This window comes from Vipera berus (assembly GCF_964194415.1).
Source record: "Vipera berus genome assembly, chromosome: 4".
In the NCBI taxonomy this organism is placed as follows: domain Eukaryota; kingdom Metazoa; phylum Chordata; class Lepidosauria; order Squamata; family Viperidae; genus Vipera; species Vipera berus.
This window is the reverse complement of record NC_138206.1, coordinates 123,257,768-123,266,452: the sequence shown is the minus strand read 5'-3', so window position 1 is coordinate 123,266,452 and position 8,685 is coordinate 123,257,768.

Genomic DNA, 8,685 nt, shown 5'->3' with positions numbered 1-8,685 from the left:
AAGCCCCTCCAGGGTGAAGCAGCCCATAATGGCACCGGCTGTTGTGAGGGGGGTTGGGGGCCGGCAGGTGGGGCAGCCTAACCCTAACCCCGTCCATTTACAAGTCAATCTCGTTCTGCATCATTGACATTTGTTTTTAACAAATGTGTGTGTGGGGGGGCAAATGTCTGGCAGTAAAGTAGGAGGTGCTGCTCTCTCGGCCGCTTTGATGAGGTGGGGCTCTGGACACCGGCCGTCAGGAGCCACCGCTGACCAGTGCGGAGACAAAGACTGGGCCCTGACCCACGCCATCTGCAGCTGGGCATGGCGCTCCCACGCAGCTCCCTCCAAATGTCTGAATAGCCACAGTGCCCACCCAGAATCTGGGGGCCCGCCTTATTCTGCTAGGGCCACCCGGGAGGGTGACTGTATCCCTGGGGGCCACCACTCCTTCTTGCCTCCCAAAGGTGTCTCCTCAACAGGAGCAGCCTGGGCAGGACCCTCCCAGGGAAGGTGGCCCGAAAGGGGGACCCCCGCCTACCCTAAGCCTCTTTGTTTTCCACAGCCCCCCCAGTCATCCTCAGGTTTGCAAAGAGGCTGCTGGGCCGAGCACCGTCACCTCAGCCGCTGTTGCCGCTGCTGCCCCCTCGGCAGGGCTTCTTAGGGCAGGTTTTCTAGAGAGGGGGGGAAACCGTCCGAATGGTCAGCCTGGGACTGTTGGTGGAGCGAAGGTCTCTCTCATCAGATTGGGCGTCCTGTTGTGTGTACCCACAAAATCAACTCGGGGTGTGGGGCTGGTGGTTGGAAGCCAGGCAAGTCATCCACATGAGAAGAGCAAAGCCCTGGGGAGGGCCTGTGGTTAATTTCTTTTAAATCAAGTTGGTTACATTATTTTGTTTGCAATTCTACTCCGAGGGCTGAAATAAAGTTTTATAAAGGCCCTGTAATCCTGCACTTCCAATAGTTAAATCTCTGTTGAGTTCTTCTTCATAGCTCGAGGTTTAATTAGTTTTCATTGCAATATTAATGACTTGCATAACCCATTGTAGCATTCCTGTTGCACAGCTGGAATTCTCTTATTTAGCATTCTCTTCCTACAAGGGAATAAGAAAGAAAGATCTTGCTTTTCCCTACATTGTTTCACAAATATGCATTAAAATCACTTTTTTTAAGCGTTCTAGCATAGCTTCTGTGACAGAACTCTTGCAAAACAAAGAAAAGTTTTAAAACACTCATGCCACCTCTTTGAAGATAATAGTACATAAAGTTCTTTATTAATTAAATACTGCTCATATATTTGCAACACATGGACAGGAATAAAAATAAAGCTGTCTTTCATAAAAACACGTAACCGGCTAGCAGTAAAAATGCCATTGGCTTTCAACCTTTGAGGCAAGTCTGCAATCTTTTACAATAATTGTTTCAGATCTCCACTAAACCTTAAAATACCTCATCGTGTTGTAATATATTGAATCTTGTGGTTTACTCCTGCCATTCTAGTTTCAAAACTCTCTAGGAAAATGTTTCTGCTGATGAATGTAGACAGCTGATGTTTTTGCTTTTCAAAGATTTGATCTTGATGGGTGAACTTGATGATGTGACCTACTCTTGAATAAACCTAGATAAGACTGCAACCATAAAAGCATCGGTTCTACAGACTGCCTGGGAGCAAAAGACACACGGGTGTCTATTCCAAAGTCCAGAAAAGCTTCAAGGGGAATTTCATTATTTGGAGGACCACAAAATCTGGATACATTACTGAAGTTTCCACCATAGTGCTGAAAATCACACAAGTGAACTAAAACAACAACAACAACAAAAACATGACACGGAACCTGCAGCATAAAGATTGCAGGATGCAGTGAAGCCCAAGTAATTTTATAAAAAAAAAACCTAAGAAGCAGAGTGGCCAGTGACCGATATTTCTGGTGGTCGAGAAAGGGCCTCTCCTGGACCAGACTGGGCTCGGCCCTCCTCCATCACAGGGACAACGGAGGGAAGGACTGGCTCTGTTCATATGACCACAGGAACTCTTGAGGGAACTTAAGAGAGGCGAATTCCTGGGATCAGGTCAGCGGATCAAGACTGATGAATTCCTGACAGTTTGAGCAAGTCACACTCCCCTTTGGCCCTGCATAGGAATAATTTTTTAATCTGAATTTCAAATTAAAAATAGAGGCAATTAAATGAAGCAAACTTATCCTGGTCTGTTATCCCTACTAGGGATCTTCTGAAGGCAAATGGTTTCTCTCCTGTGGTTTAGTTATAGACAGGAGCCATAAAGCAAGGGGGGACCATGCTGACCCGGGCGGGGGGGGGGCAGGGGGATCTCCAGAGGCTGCTGTGAATTTCCCCAAGATCAGCTGCGGAGCAGAAGAGCAAAAAGAATCAGGCTGGCGGAACAGATTGCTCAACTGTTAGCTAGAAGTGAGGCTTTGCAGATGTTTATTGCACTAGTCTAACATTTAGAAGAAAGATTGAAACTGCTGATTGTTCCAGAAACAAATTATTTTGGAGCACTCTTCCTTTTCCAAAATAAAAAGAGAGATTATTTTGCAAAAATTGTTATTACTTCTTATATCTTATTAAAGAAGTGTCTCTCCAGCTCAGCTTAACTTGGGGTGGCTTTATGGAGACGGCCAAGTAGCTTTAAATAATGGATTGATAAAATGGGCCCAGAATATCCAAGAAGTTATTACAATGGACACGTGGGAAAAGATCTGGGTGAGGAACGTAAAATTTACACAAGCTCAAAATCTAAGAGAGAACTTTTATAAAATGTTTTATAGATGGCATTTAGATCCTAAAAAGCTTGCAAGTATGTATCCGAATTATCAGCCAAAATGCTGGAGGTGTGGTGGCGAAGATGCAACATATTTTCATATATGGTGGAACTGTAAAAAGGTCAAGGCTTTTTGGATAAAAATTTGGTGGAATATGCAGAAGATTTTCAAGCAAAGGATAAAGTTTTGTCCGCAATTCTTTTTGTTGGGTATAATTACAGATGCTACTGTTGTGGACACTAAGTTGATGTTGAATTTAATTACAGCAGCAAGACTTTTAATAGGTCAATATTGGAAGAAGGAGGAACTGCCGACTATAGAAGAATGGACTTTAAAGGTTTCTGACCTGGCGGAAATGGCAAAGATCTCGGCTTATTTGAAAGATCATTCGCAAGAACGTTATATTATGGAGTGGAAAAAATGGATTGAATATATCCAGAACAAATATGGGACTAAAAAGTTTCATTTAGCATTTGAATAAGTCTTCCTTTCTATTTTCTTTTTTTTTCTATATGAAATATTAGTATTGTTTGTAGTTATCCTATATGAGCTAGAGAGTGATAGATTTAAGAATTTATTGTTGGTAGCATATGGATGCTTATGATTGTTCTTTGTTTTTATACCCTGTACTTAGCTCTGGGAAGTCCGGGGGGGGGGGAGGGGGAAAGGGGGGGAGGGGTAGGGAGGGATAGGTAGGGGAGGGGGAGGGGGGGATTGTTAAAGATAAAATGTATTTTAAAACTTTTCAATAAAAAAAAAAGAAGTGTCTCTCCAGCTCAGCTTAACTTGGGGTGGCTTTATGGAGACGGCCAAGTAGCTTTAAATAATGGATTTTAGGAAAAAGAAATGTTGGATGTTGGAAGAATTTGGGACACACGAAAGGAATTATTTATACACAATGTGCTATTATAGGGTCCAACGACCTCAGTCTCCTTGTTGATCACGTTAAACACAAGCTAAAGTGTGATGCAGCTGGTTTTATTTTTTTAAAAAAAAATCAAATAAAATATTGGGGTCCAGTGTCCAGATCACTGGAAATCATTGTTGCTTTCTGCTTCTCTCTACCCGACATATCTTTTCTGATTTGCAGATGGGAGCTGAAAGATCCCACTCATTGAACAAGGAAATCTTACGGGAGAGACTTAGCCTCCCACTGGGGGAATCTAAAAATAATGCTTAAAAAGGTGATGGTAAAAAAAATAAAAAACTAATGCTAAAATTCTAAAAGTAACGCTTAAAAAGCAGCAGATTTGGCTTGAAATGGTCCCTGACAGTCTTATAATTCTACACTCCAGAGTGTGGGGGGGTGTAGAAGTGTACACCCTGGGGGGAGGAAACAGCCTCTCCTTCATCTCTGCCATAACAGTGGACATTCTTGCGAAGCTGTCAGTCATGGCTGTCTGCCTCTGACCAGGGACACAGATGGGTGCGTCCATCATGACAATCTGCACAGTGTTGGCTTGACAAGTGGACCATGGGAAAATATCCAGTGTGTTTGGCTCCAATTTTAGCTTCCCCGTCCCTGGCTGCGGTTTAAGGCCAGAGGGAAAAGGCAAAAGTTGTGTATGGAGCCTGTGTGAATGACGACAGCTGCATTTGTCTGCAGGCCGCCTTGAATGGGATTTTCCACAGAGAAAGAATCCACAGCTTAGAAGTAAAAGTGTAATTTACTCATTTTAAATTATTTTTATCACATGGTGCAACATGGTTTCCAAAATGTTAAATCTCTTGTGCGTTATTTCTATTGTGTAACACACATGCACACCACATTGGTACACACAATCTTTTGTGTTTTCTAGAAAAGCACCAGCAAGAGAGCCAGTTTGGAGTAGCGGTTAAGGCGCCAGGCTGGAAACCAGGAGCCTGGTAGTTCTCATCCCGCCTCAGGCATCGAAGCCATCTGGGTGAGCTTGGGCCAGTCACCCTCTCTTGGCCCTAGGAAGCGGGCAATGGCAAGCGAATTCTGGAAAACCTTGCTGAGAAAATGGCAGAGACACTGGCTCAAAGGCACCCATGTACATAAACACATTTTTTTCAAGGTTTGCCCATTATGAAAGATTATTTTCTATGGAGAAAAATTGCAATACAAGAGTTTTGACTTTGGATTGTAAGAAATAACACAAGATTTACTGAGATCTAATGGAAAGCTTGAGGATGTTGTTTTCTTAAAACATTGATAACATGGCTTGCTTAGGGTTTCAGTTTGGCTTTGAGTTTTGTCTACTTCATTAGTCAAAATTATGGAAAGGACAATATTTTGGTCTGTGTTTCTGCTCTCCTTTAGGCCAACAATGCGTTTATTGTGATGTATCATGTTCACTTTAAAGAATTTATACGCTCTAATTTGTTTCCATCTGGCTGAAGGTCTTGTCTAAATCTTAATTGTTCTCTCCTCCTTTTGTACCAACCAGCTGAATAAAAATATCAAGGAATTCAATATCTTGCACCCTGTCCACAGTGGAACCAGCTCATAATTATCAGGGTCGTTGTCATAAAGCAAACCAGAGTTTGTTCTAAGTGTTTTAGTAAAGAGAAAGACAAACAACCCAAATGAGTTCCAGAAACAGTCCAGAAGCCGAGACCCTGCCTGGAATTCAGGGGGATAACTCTCCTGTCCAATGCACAGGCCAGGTCAGGAGGTGGTGGGGTCCAGGGTGAGCCTCCCTGGAAGAAGCAGAGCCTTGTGGAGACGCCCAAGCTCAGGCTGAAGCTCCTGGGGCCGTCTGCACAGGGGCCCTCCTGAAGACTAGGCCCTTATTCCCCACAGGATCACTCTCTGCACTGGCCCTTCAGCCAGATCTAGACCTCTGCGGCATGGAGTTGAAGGGGGCTGCTTTCCTGGAGCTTTTCCCAAATTAGGGCTCAGAGGGCTGTTGCTTCACCCTCTCCCCCCTCCCGCTGACCCCCTGCATGAGGCCGTGGGATGAGGTCATCGGTCGGCTGATGATGCTAAACTGTGTATCTTGACTCCTGGTCAAGGTTGCCTGGAGGTTGTGGGGTCTGGATGGAGAAGAACGGAGCTGTCCAGCTCTGCTTCCGAATGGGCAGAGCAGGCGGCCACTGTAGCCAGAGAGGCCTCCACGCAGAGTAATCTGGTGCCCTAATTGCAACCACAGTATTCCTGAACGGGCGGGGAGAGGGGGGGCTGGACTCTCACTCATCACTCACGCCTTGGCTATCTCACGTATGGACTACTGCAATGCACTGCCCTTGAAGACTGTTTTGAAGCTTCAGCTGGTCCAGAAAGTGGTAATGGCATTTAAGGACACCTGCTAGAGTATGTTCATGTAATGCCTCCGCTTTGCAAACTGCACAATAAGCTCCTGGGTGCAATTTGTGGGGGATTATCACCTACGAAACCCTAAATGCCAGGGGGCCTGTTATCCGAGGGGCTGTGGGTCTCCTGTTGCTTCTGCTCTGATCCCAGTCAGCACCACCTGGATCCCACCCAATAAACATCACCTGATGGGGCCCAGGGAGCCTCGATTTTGGTCTCACAGAAGCACCCCGATATTTCAACCAACCCCGTTTCCCCTTTGGTGGGTCTTGAAGTCCTGGCTCTTTCTCCAGACTCCAAGCCACTGTGGGATGTGGAGTTCCTTGGGGGGGGGAGGCTTTTATGTCTGTTCCACTAAAAAGACCACCTTCCTTTTTTGTCTTCTTGTCTTCTATCTCTCTGGCTTTAAATTTATATGTCAACCAGAGGTAACTTTTGAAATATAAATTATGGTATAAACAAACATGCTATGAAACCTGCAGAAAATTATTGCCAGTGTCATTATAGTAGGAATAATTCTACTTTCCAAATCATTGGGTCACACGAGGAGCCTCAGGGGAGATTTCCCCCCTAATGGCTCCCAAAGGGATTAGCCTTGAAAGCGTCACCTTCATTGCTTGGCATCCCATCTTCGCTCTTGGTGATGGATCAAGACGGGCCTTCCTCGGCCTGACCCCAAAGCCCAGCTCCTCAGGAGGAAAGCCTCCGTCCTGGCTTGCCTCTGACACCGTGGGAGAGTCTGAACTTTTCACTGACCACATTTTCTTTCTCGGCTCGGGTGAACAAGCTCAGTGCCGAGTCCTCGGTGGCTTCAAAAGCGACATCTGGCTGGCCGGCCCAGCGAAGGCACAGCCACGGGAAAAGCACATCGCTTGTTAGTCCAATTGCCTTCAGGGCCACCGGTAGCTTGTCACTGGGGCTTTAAAAAGATGCTTAGGTCAGCATCGCCTTCCAGGGTCGTCACGTTCACCATACCGTATTTCTTTTTTTTAAAGGACAGCGTAATTGCTTGTGGGGTGCCTGTGGCTGAGGGGAGCCAAGCAGGTTTGCTTCGAGAGCTTGGCCCGATGCCTCTGAGACGCTCAGGGCAAGGATGGAGCTTCTCACGATCTCTACAGAGAAGCCACCCAGGTTCTCCTGGGCTCACCTGGGCTGAAGGGTGAGATCGCTTAGCCCTCCCGATGCTCAATCAACAGCATGATAAGCCTGCTGAGTCTGTCGTCTGCCACAGTCTTTATCCTCTTCGGAGCCACAAAGGACCGTTATCGTGGCTCTCAAAAGAGAGATTCTCAGGGATGTCCCAGGCTGGCCCTGATCCTTTGGCGCAAATCTGCTCGGGAGCAGCAGAGAAGTAGATTCCGGGTCCTGCCTCACCCCCCACCCCAGTGCAGAGCCAAAAGCTGCCCCTCAGGATCTTCCCAGGGGTGGCCGGGCCATCGCAGACTCACCCATTCTCTGTCCAGGGAGTCTCTACTTTTGTTCCGGGACCCAGCTTTGCCCTGCAAGTGACGCACCTCAGCGATGGCCAAGAGAGCACAAAACATTCCTTGCCAGATGGTGATGATGATGGCGATGGCAGCCCCAGCCATGATTTCCTTGATTTTGCTGGTCCAATAGCGACAGGACCGACGTTTTTGAGACAGGTCTCCGGGACACAGCATTGATGTTAACATTCTTCAAGGATCCAAATATTTTTTCATTCCACCTGAGAAAAATTCTAGCTAAGCCACCAAGAGTCATATTGATTGTGACGGGATAGAAATGCAGACATTAGCAAAATACTGTAAATAATAAAATAAAATAGAGAAGGTATCCAGCTTTTGCGAGATCAGGATTTTTCTCTCCATTAATCCTTTGTCTATCCAGCAGATTCACTTTCTCCATCTGAAGCAAATATAAAGGCAAATATGAAATCAAATTGAATCATACAATAGCATCTACTGCAAGGCTTGGGGTGTATGTATGCGCAGTTTCACGTGTGGAGTCACCTGGGCCTTGGGAGGCCTTCCTTGGCTCTCCTGGGCCTCAGGAGGGCATTTTGGGGAGAGGCAGAATTTTTGCGCCCATGGCTCCACCCGAATAAGGGAGCTGTGTAAAAACACGGAAGAGGACCAGTTAAGTCCTCACTTGCGTTCAGAAGCAGACTCCACTTGCTGGAGTGTAATTCTGACCGTGCAAGGATCTGGTCAGCTACTCTGACTCGCTGGCCCCCTAAGTCTGCCCAAGGCCCTCCGCTGACTCTGCTTTCTTCTGCAGAAGTGATTTGGGCTGAAAACCAGCAGCTTTTGTTTTCAAATGAAACCACATCTGCCATCTTCAAAGTTTTGATGCTGCCGGATCCTCTTTCAGCAGTTGTTATTTTTCTCTGTGTCATGAACTCTGGAGGCACATGACAAACCCTACAGGACTCGGCCCAAGGCCACGTGATCCCGTGCAGGAATGTCCCCTCGTTGCTCAGAGGGAGAGGGGCTTCCCTTCTGCCCCCAATTCACAGCTCCCCTGACTGGGTATCTCCCTGCAATTCTGTATAAGAAAGCCAGACTCGGTGACACGTACTTCACCGCCAGTTAACTATTTTATTGTATTATTAAAATTGGAACTCGGTGTTTACTTGTCTGGGTCACAGCCATTTTGCTTCTATTGGCT